At 38.1% G+C, this 9,334-nt stretch overlaps 1 protein-coding gene across 2 annotated transcripts in view; it reads left to right on the top strand.

The window, feature by feature from the left end:
- The first annotated feature begins 816 nt into the window (after positions 1-816).
- The window catches only part of PLSCR4 (phospholipid scramblase 4), a 30,715-nt gene continuing 22,197 nt past the window's right edge, over positions 817-9,334 (top strand). The window contains exons 1-2 of one of the 2 annotated variants that reach the window (XM_031448822.2): positions 839-1,068; positions 7,062-7,175. The gene's annotated coding sequence lies outside the window, so the exon portion shown is untranslated. Of the gene's footprint in view, positions 1,069-7,061; positions 7,176-9,334 lie in introns of both variants that reach the window. The other variant, XM_031448832.2, reaches the window with a different exon arrangement.

The following is a 9,334-nucleotide window of genomic DNA, read 5'->3' as shown; positions in this document are numbered from 1 at the left end:
TTTGGGTAATGTCCTGTGTAATTACTACTGAGAAATACAATATGAATTTTTAAAATTTGTTTCACATGCATACTAGCAAATAGCATACGTACAAAGGAAAATAGAAAGTTCCAGAACTCCACTCCCATAAGCCTTCTGATTTATCCAAACTTCCATAGTGGGGCACTGCCAAATACTCTTCCAATCTTAATGTAATTTACCCCTGTCCAGTTCTTAGTCTTTAAAAGGTAGGTACATCTAGATTCTCCCAGTTCCTGTCAGTGGATTGTGCTCCTCCCCATGGACCACAGACCTGAACCACATTAGTCTGAAAACACCATTAGTGTCTAATAACGGAACCTACCAAATGGCATTTTCTCCTAATGTCAGAAAACACTGGTAACATTGTTCCCGCGCCCCTCTTTCCTGGCGTGCTCCCTCCATCCCCCCAACATCAAATTGGCTCCTCCAATCCTGTGGAAAAGAAAACCGCCTGGGCCCCGCGCCCGAGTGTTTCCAGCCAGCACCGCCTCGCCAAGGCCAGCTCTCCGAGCCAAGGGCCTGGGGGAGGGACAGATGCAAATTATCAGGGCTCTTACGAGAGAGGTTTCTTCGTTTCCTTTCCTCTCCTGAAATCTCCCCAAAGCCCTGCCTCACAGGCTCTAGAACGTGCCTCTCTGATTAGAAGCAACCGCTGGCTTGCTCTCTTTCTTCACCTCACCTGAGAGCTGTGACAACTTGCTTTTCCTCATCTCCGGTCCTCGGAGTTCTTCACCTGGGAGCCGGCTCCAGAGGCGGCCCGCGCCTCCCCCTCAGCTCGACCCGCGGCCTGGAGCTCGGCGCGCGGGGGCGGGGCGAGGCGGGGGCCGGCGTCCCCGGGAGGGTCCGAGCCCTCGGGACCACGCCCCCGACCCCGCGCGCCTCTCCCCCTCGGGCTCTATTTTGTTTTTAATTTCAAAATCCTCCTCTTCCTTTCCTTTCCTCACCCTTCCCTTCCCTTTCCTCTCTCTTCCCCTTTCGGCTTCTCCGCGGATAAAATCAGACCCCAGGCCTGGCGTCGTGGGTGCCGAGCTGACGGCAGGCTGGGCGGTGAGTGGGGCCGGGCGGGGAGGGGTCCCGAGGAGATACCTCGGCCGGCGGGCGAGGGGCGCGCGGCGTCCTGGGCTGGCAGACCCCAGCCCGCCTCGCCCCCCGCGCTGCATCCTCAGGTGGTTGCCGAAGTCCCCGGGCGCCCAGTGCGCGTCTACCCGGGGACGAGGCGGGCCCGGCAGCGAGCGGCCTCCGGGGCTGGGTCGAAGTCGGGGCCTCGTGGATCTGGAGTCGGCGGCCGAGGCCCCGGGACCCAGGCCGTGTTGGTGAGACGGTTCCGCCGGCGCAGAAGCGCGCTCCGCAGCGCTGGCTGCGCTGCCCGGCTGCGCTGCGCCTCTTTCCCGCGTCTCCTGCGCGCGGAACGCGCGTCTCCCGGGGTCGCCCGCCACCCGCGCGTTTCTGCCCCGCAGGCCGGGTCTCTGGCGGGCGCTCCCTCCGCGCTGCTCTCAGGGACCCGGGCCAGGCCGACTCAGGGCCAGGTAAAAGGGTTTGATATCACTGTACGAGTCGGGCGGGGGTAACTGGAGAGAGCCCGTCTCTCACTTGAACCTTCAGCAATCACACCTGGGTGTGATTTATTTCGGGGTGCAGTTGCTTTGTTTTTATAAAATAAAACGTTTATATTTCAAGACTTAGAATTTTCTTTCATTTAATTTTTGGTCTTCCCTTACGGTCTACAGTTTAGTTGAGTTCTAAATGTTATGTTGCACATATAAAATGTAGCCACCCAGACTAGTACGGATGAAGATATGATGCACTAAGGCTGGTTTCCCACCTACTTAAAGGGGTATGGCTTCAATATTTTAAATTGGGTGTTAACTACTTGAGGAGTAGAAAGATAACCTACATCTATCTCGCTATCACGGGCATCATTTCCGTACTCTGACACTGTTGAGTGGTATAGGCCAGAGGCATCAGACAGGAGAACACGTTAACATTCTGATTAGGAAAGAAAACAGCATTTTCACAATTTTGCTCATGGAGTGATTGTGTAACTTGAATACTTAACAGAAAACAACTGAAAATCTCACAGAAGCAGTAAGAGAATTTAGTGAAGTGTCAAATTGCGTCTAACCGTAATTTACAGATATTCATAGATGTTATTTATATAAATACGACTAGAAAATAGAAAATAAACCATTCGATTTAGCATGAAATAATACAAAATTGAAAAACCTATTTTTAAAAAAGACATAAAACATTAGGGACCTATTGAAAATGTATTAAATGTGTGTATGGGAATGTATAGGTAAAAGTATAATAAAACACGTAACATTTTTCTAGACGAAAATTTCTCTAAAAGAACATATAAATTAAATAGTTATATCCGAATTTGTTTTTAAAGCAACTGTTTAGCTCAAGTGGAAAAACACGCTTGCCAGGAAGCTTTCAATTCAAAGAAAAATGTACATATATATGGAGATTTTACTATATAATGAAAGATATTATGAAACTATAGTGATTAAAAGGCCGTATTATAGGGAATAGGGTACTACCAGAATTGAGGAAACTGAAGAGACATTTAAGAATAAAAGGAAAGCAGACATTTGGTAAGCATACATTTTAAATCAGAGAATGGGGAAGAAATAACATTAAATTGATCTTGTTTGGACAATCAGGTATTCATTTGAAAAACCTAATAGTAAAACTTGAACTTTCCCTCACTATTAACATACAAGTGAAATCTAGATGGTTTACTAAGTTAAATCTTAATATATGAAACCTGAAAGTAAAAGAACACTTGAATGAACATTTGTGAGCATGGCATGTGGGAAAGCACTTTTGAGACTGATAAAAAAAAAACCTAGACCCCATTTAGATAGGGACATGATTCTCAATATTTGCATGAAAACAAAACCAAACATACAAATGGAAATTGTTAACAGAAAAAGAGCTAACTATACTAATATGCCTAGAACTCTCATTAAGAACTTCTACAATCAACAATCCAATTTGAGAAAAAAGTCAATTCAAAGTAAGAAAAATGCAAAGTATAAGTAATATGAAGATTGTCAGCCACACAAATTATCAAAAAAATGCAATTAAAGTAAGATTGTTTTGCCTGTTTTACTGATATTGAAAGTCTGTTAATACTCAGTATTGTTGGTAATTGATGAGAGAAATAATACTCTTAACAACCTCTTAGTGGGTATGTATTAGTAAAACATTTTATAGTGATAACTATTAAAATTTTCAAATATTCATTCACTAATTGGAGCATAGAATTCATCACGCTCCTTAGTGTGTAAAGATAGTCACAATAAGATTGTAATATAGAAAACTTGGCACAGTTCTATAACCATTGATTGGAATTTGATTACATAATTGTACATCCAAAGGTGGAATAATAATAGTCTAAAACATATTTCATTATTATATTTGTTACAGACATCAGGGATCTTTGATGTTACACTACAATGTGCTGAAGGCTCAAATGATGGTTAGCATTTTTCAGCACTAAATTATTTTTTAATTAAGGTATGTTCCTTTTTTTAGACATAATGATATTGCACACTTGGTAGACTGCAGTATAATGTAAACATAACTCTTACACTCAGAAGCCAAAAAATTTGTGTGAGTTGCTTTGTTGTGATATTGGCTTTACTTTGATGGTCTGGAACTGAACCTGCAATGTCTCTGAGGTGTGGTATATTATTAGGTATGTTCATATTCCGTTACATGATTCTGTAATGTATGCATGTTTATAAGTAACAAATGATGATGTCATAAGAGGAAAAAGTAAAATAATAAACAGTAAAGCTGCTGAGAGTGTAATTAGTAACATACAGAAGAATCACTTTATGAATAATAGAAGAAATACATGTTCTTTCACAAAGCTTTTCATATTGTTCGCTCCATTTGCTTTCTCTTTCAGGTTCTTTCTTTGAAAATCCCTTTCTTTAGTATTGATTGCTGTTACCTTTCCTATAGGCACACAGTTGAAAAGTTTTGCCTGAGGGTTTTCACAACCTGTTAACTTTTTTATAAACAGAAAATAACAGTAATTTTCACACTCTATGTATTTCAGCAACATTGTACTAAAACCTCTTGCATCCTTCAGGATGGTGGAAATGCTATCTTTTAAAAAGGAAAATATCTGAAATTGGATTATAAAAAATAAAGAATGCATGGCAAAAAATGTAGTAGAAATTAATGACAGATTTTGAGAAAATATTCTTAACAGAAAATAAAATTTTAATACCATTCTTATAAGCAACAGGAAAAGAAAATTTCTTTAAAAACTAGCAAAGAGAAAAATGGGCACATGCCAGACAGGCATTTCACAGGAGATGAAAATAACTTTTAAGCATATAATAAAAACTGGTCAAGATGCGGACAATAAAACTGAAATGTTTTCACCTTTCAGATTGGCAGTGACAAAAATTTTGATTAAACATTGTGTGAGAAATGTAACACCTTTTTGTCTTATGGGTGAATTGATTCAGATTCTTAGTGTATACTTTGACTGTATACATTAAAATAAAATTGCTCAAAACTAGGATCCAGCAATTCAACTTTTAAGAATTTAATACACATACACATGTATACAAAGAAGTAATATATAAGCTTATTTCAGCATTGTTTGTAATAGCATGCGTTTGGGGAACAGTTTAAATTTTCATCAAGCAGCCAGTTGAATTGGTGCAGCCATTAAAAAGAATAAGGTTATATTTATACAATGGAATACTACTCAGCCATAAAAACTGACAACATAATGCCATTTGCAGCAACATGGATGCTCCTGGAGAATGTCATTCTAAGTGAAGTAAGCCAGAAAGAGAAAGAAAAATACCATATGAGATGGCTCATATGTGGAATCTAAAAAACAAAAACAAACAAACAAACAAAAACAAAGCGTAAATAAAGGACAGAAATAGACTCACAGACAGAGAATACAGACTATTGTTACCAGGGGGGCGGAGGGTGGGAAGGGATAGACTGGGATTTCAAAATTGTAGAATAAAAAAAAAAAAAAAAAAAAAAGAATAAGGTTATGGGAACTGAAATGTAATCAACATCAGGACAATTTTAATAAAGAACAAGGTACAGAATGGTATATAGAAGGCTGCCATTTGTGTTAAAAGGCATAAATATATTTTGTGTCTGCTTAGAAAACTTCTTGGAAGACAAAAACTAGTGTCTGGTTGCCTTTGAGATGGGAGAGGGGGATCTGTGTAGAAGGGGTCCTTTTGTGATACAAATCTATGTACTTTTCCAGATAACACATATTTAAAATGACTTTTTATACATGTAAAGCTTCTTATCAAAATGGTTTAATTGTAGGTCACACGACATCCTGTTTTGTTACAGATTTTAATACTGGAAGACTAGTCAGAAAATGACACAATAAAGCATTATCTGGTAATCTTCCAGAAACCATGATCGGCATGGTAATGTTTTCTTAATTGCATTATATAAAGATCATGATATTATTCTTCTGGTATTTTTTGTACTCCAAGTAACAAAAACATGCCCCCTCTGAAAGCTAAAATAGACCTGATATTCTCTATGTTTAATAAAAGTTATCAACTGTGACTATCAGTTTGCTCCCATTTAATCTCATTCTTTTATTTTAAAATAAAGCCAAATAACCAACTTTCAAGATTCTTAACGTGCTAAAAAGGGGAATATCCTACCATAGACATTTTGTTCAGCAAGAATAATGGTGTGACTAAACTAAGAAAAATGTTTGTATAAATTGTAAAAACATAATATAGATTAACTAGAATTTTCCAATATTTTAATTTTTCATAATGAAAATTAATCAGTTTCTTTCAAGTTTCTTGTAGGATTGATTTCATGCAAACGTAATGGAATCTATAAGATATTATATTCAAAGGAAACAAAAATATACCCCGTGATGTGGAGGAATAATTTAAGCTTTATAGGAGAAATTTCCTTAAAGGATGTAGCAGAGGATTTTACAGAGTGAAAAGCTTCATTTAAACAATATTTTTTGGATGCCTACCATGTGCAGCCACTGCTGTATGTACTGAGAGTACAAGAATAATATATTTTTTTAAGTTAAACATCTTTCTTTAGGAAGTTTACCTTCTAGTTGGGGGGGATTCCACCAAATTTAATCCTCTTTAAGGCTCTCATTTCAAACCTGTTTACTGCACCAGCTGCTGATTTCCTCTCTCCCGACTCTCTGTCTCCCTCCCAGGAGCCTCCCTCCACACTGCTCTGCTGACTTTTCTCCACTCTCTGCACTACGTAGCACCACCTCTAGGCCAGAAAGGGGTTTTCTTTTTGCCCCAGTGGCTTATTTGGCCATAATAGGCAGAGACCCCAGTCCTCTCTTTCATAAACATGATCTGCTTTGGGGCCAGCTTCCCAGAGAGAAAGGTTGGGGAAGTCCATGAAAAGCTTCCTCCTGAGCTCTGTTTATATCATGAGAAATCTAGCTGCAGGTATTTTTGTGAAATGCATTCTTCACCTACCTCATTACATTTACTAAAATACATAAACTGACTTAGTTTAAACCTTACAGCTAATGTTTCTGTTATCCATGTTAATGTCACATGTGAATTAGTCTATAATCCACAAAACTTTTGCTGAGCCAAAACCGATTAATGTAAATGTCTCACCATTACTGTAAAAACATTTCAAACAGACCTACCCAATTATTCAGCAAATTCATATTCAAAGAGTAACATATCTGAACTAGTTGTTTCTGTTTTTTTGATTTTACCAAGTCTACGTCAGAATTGCTGTGCCTTACAGAGACAAGAAAAAGTAGCTCATTAAACTGTACATACAGTGGACCCTTGCACAACACAGGTTTGACCTGTGAGGGTCCCCTTATATGTGGATTTTCTTCACTAGATAGGAACTGTAGGACTGCATGATCCTCAGTCAGCTGAACCCTTGGATGCGGAGCTGAGGATAAGAGGACTGACTGTAAAGTTATACGTGGATTTTAGGCTGCGGGGGGTGAGCATCTTGATCCCTGCATTGTTCAAGGTCAACTGTGTTTTTCTATCTTACAGCTCTCCCCTACTTCAAAGGTAAACATTGAAGAGTTCTGGTGTGGCCAAAAGGATAAAAGGAAAGCCCAGGCAAGGTAGCAACGTGAAATAGCCTTGGGGAGCTGGATCGCCCTGGTAAATGCTGCCAGAGTTTCTCACTAACTGCATGCAGCCTTGGAGGCGAGCCTTTTAATAACTTGTCTGTGCCTCAGTTTCCACCTCTATTATAGTGTCTTTTACAAAGCTTCTTATGAAATTAATATTTGTAAACTGCCTAGGAAGATGTTTAGAAAGTGTCTTTGTTGAATACAATTGAAAGATAGGAGATCATCAATCCTGGGAGCTCTGATTTGATACATTAGCCACAAAAATAATAATCAGTTCTTGGACATCCAGCTTTTTTCATCCATCAGTATAAAGCTAAGAAATGTAAAAAGAAAAGGAAGCAAAAGAACACAATTTGTCTAGTAAACTTACTGCAGAAATCTAGTTAGACCCTTAATGTGCAAGATTTGTGTGGGATCAGAGGCCATATTTCTGGATACCACTGTCAAATCTGATCTGAGCTAGTTTGTTCTTCAGCAGTGATTTCAAATAGGTGACCCTTGAACAACCTGACTATTTTAATATTCAATCCAGAATCCACAGGCAAGCTAAATAGAAACATAATGCATCTGTTGCTTGTAAACCTGCAATTTTAGGGTCTATTTCCCTAGGCAGCCATTAAATTTCCATTTGTCTTGATCTTGGTTCCTGTGAAGAAATGAATAAAAGTATCATATATTTTAACTAGCAGTAGGTATTTAAAGTGTCATCCTAAATTAGAAATAAATCCCTGGAAAGAATCAGGGTTATCTTGAAACAAAAGGACAGCTTTATTGTTCAAAACATTTGCAGACTGGGGATACACAGCCTTTGGGTGTAACAAAGTATGTTTTGGGGGGCGAAGTACTTTTAAAAGCAAAAACCTCAGAAGCCACCATTGGGAGACTTGTATGGGAATTGGATGACCCTTGCAGCCTGACCACAAATTTTTGTGATTAACTGGTGTCAGAGCTTCTCCTTAGGAACATTCTAGGAAAGACAGCAAAATCAGAAGTTCTTATAGTTGTCCCTGGTTTTTCTAAGAACTGAGCCCCAAGTCTGTCATGGCTGTATGGGTCCATTTTATTTGGGGTCCCTCTTAGCCACACCCAGTCCGTTTTCTATGTTCTTTCTTCAAACAATTTATCTGATTTTTTACTTTTCCTGAGGGGATTTTATTTTATTTTTACATTTAAACCTCCAATTTTAGGGTCTGTTTCCCTAGGCAGCCATTACATTTCCATTTGCCTTTATCTTCATGTGAAGATATGAATAAAAGTTTTATATGTTTTAATTAGCAAAAGGTATTTAAAGGGTCACTTATAAAAAGAATGAACAGTTCTTTCAAATGTAAGTCCTGAGTATCTACTATTTTGTAACATTTTTGCATTAGTGATTCTCAGAAATCTGTTACATCACCATATCAGCTAACTTCTTTTTCAGAAAATACATGATTATTTTTAATATTTAAGGAATTAAGAATTATATTTGGTGGCATGGTAATACAAGAATACCAATTCCTTGGTATGTGGCAAAATTTAAAGAAAGATAATATTTGATATTGAGATGGTCACAGTCAGATATGATTTAGATTTAAACTGAAAAGCCTTGCTAGAAAAAAAATAACTTGACAAAATGTTCCCTAAACTATAAAACCATTCACTTGTAGAACATGAATCCTTTGTAAATTATTTTCTCATAAGTGAATGGCTAGAAGTATATGCAAATATTTATGTAAATGAAAATTTTATAGCACAGATCATAATATCAAAAAGCTGTAAACAACAAAAATGGAATAGTTCAAATAAGTTAAGGTATAGTCTTTGGTACCTTACATTTAAATATATTTATTTATTGTATGTATTTATTTAGTTTCACAGTATTTCTGTAATAAGAGACAAAGAGATGATGTCTTTAATGTAATTTTAATTGTCTACTCTTTCTAAAGCCTGTTACTAGATAAATCAATTCATCTTAATAATATAACATAATAAATGTCACTATCCTAAATTAGAAGCAAATCCTGTAGACACTTAAGCTGTGCTTACCTCTTTCATTTAGCTACAAGTAGGAAAAAGCCCTCAGCAATGTCTCTGTTTTCTCCTAGCTTTTTCCAATTTGAAACTCAGTACAAACAATGCTCATAAAATCACATCTGCTAGGACCATACTTGCTGATGGTAGGAGATGGAAATTTTTGGTATCAGCTTG

Source organism: Camelus dromedarius, chromosome 2 (genome assembly GCF_036321535.1).
Source record: "Camelus dromedarius isolate mCamDro1 chromosome 2, mCamDro1.pat, whole genome shotgun sequence".
In the NCBI taxonomy this organism is placed as follows: Eukaryota; Metazoa; Chordata; class Mammalia; order Artiodactyla; family Camelidae; genus Camelus; species Camelus dromedarius.
This window is presented reverse-complemented; position numbering and strand designations above follow the sequence as displayed.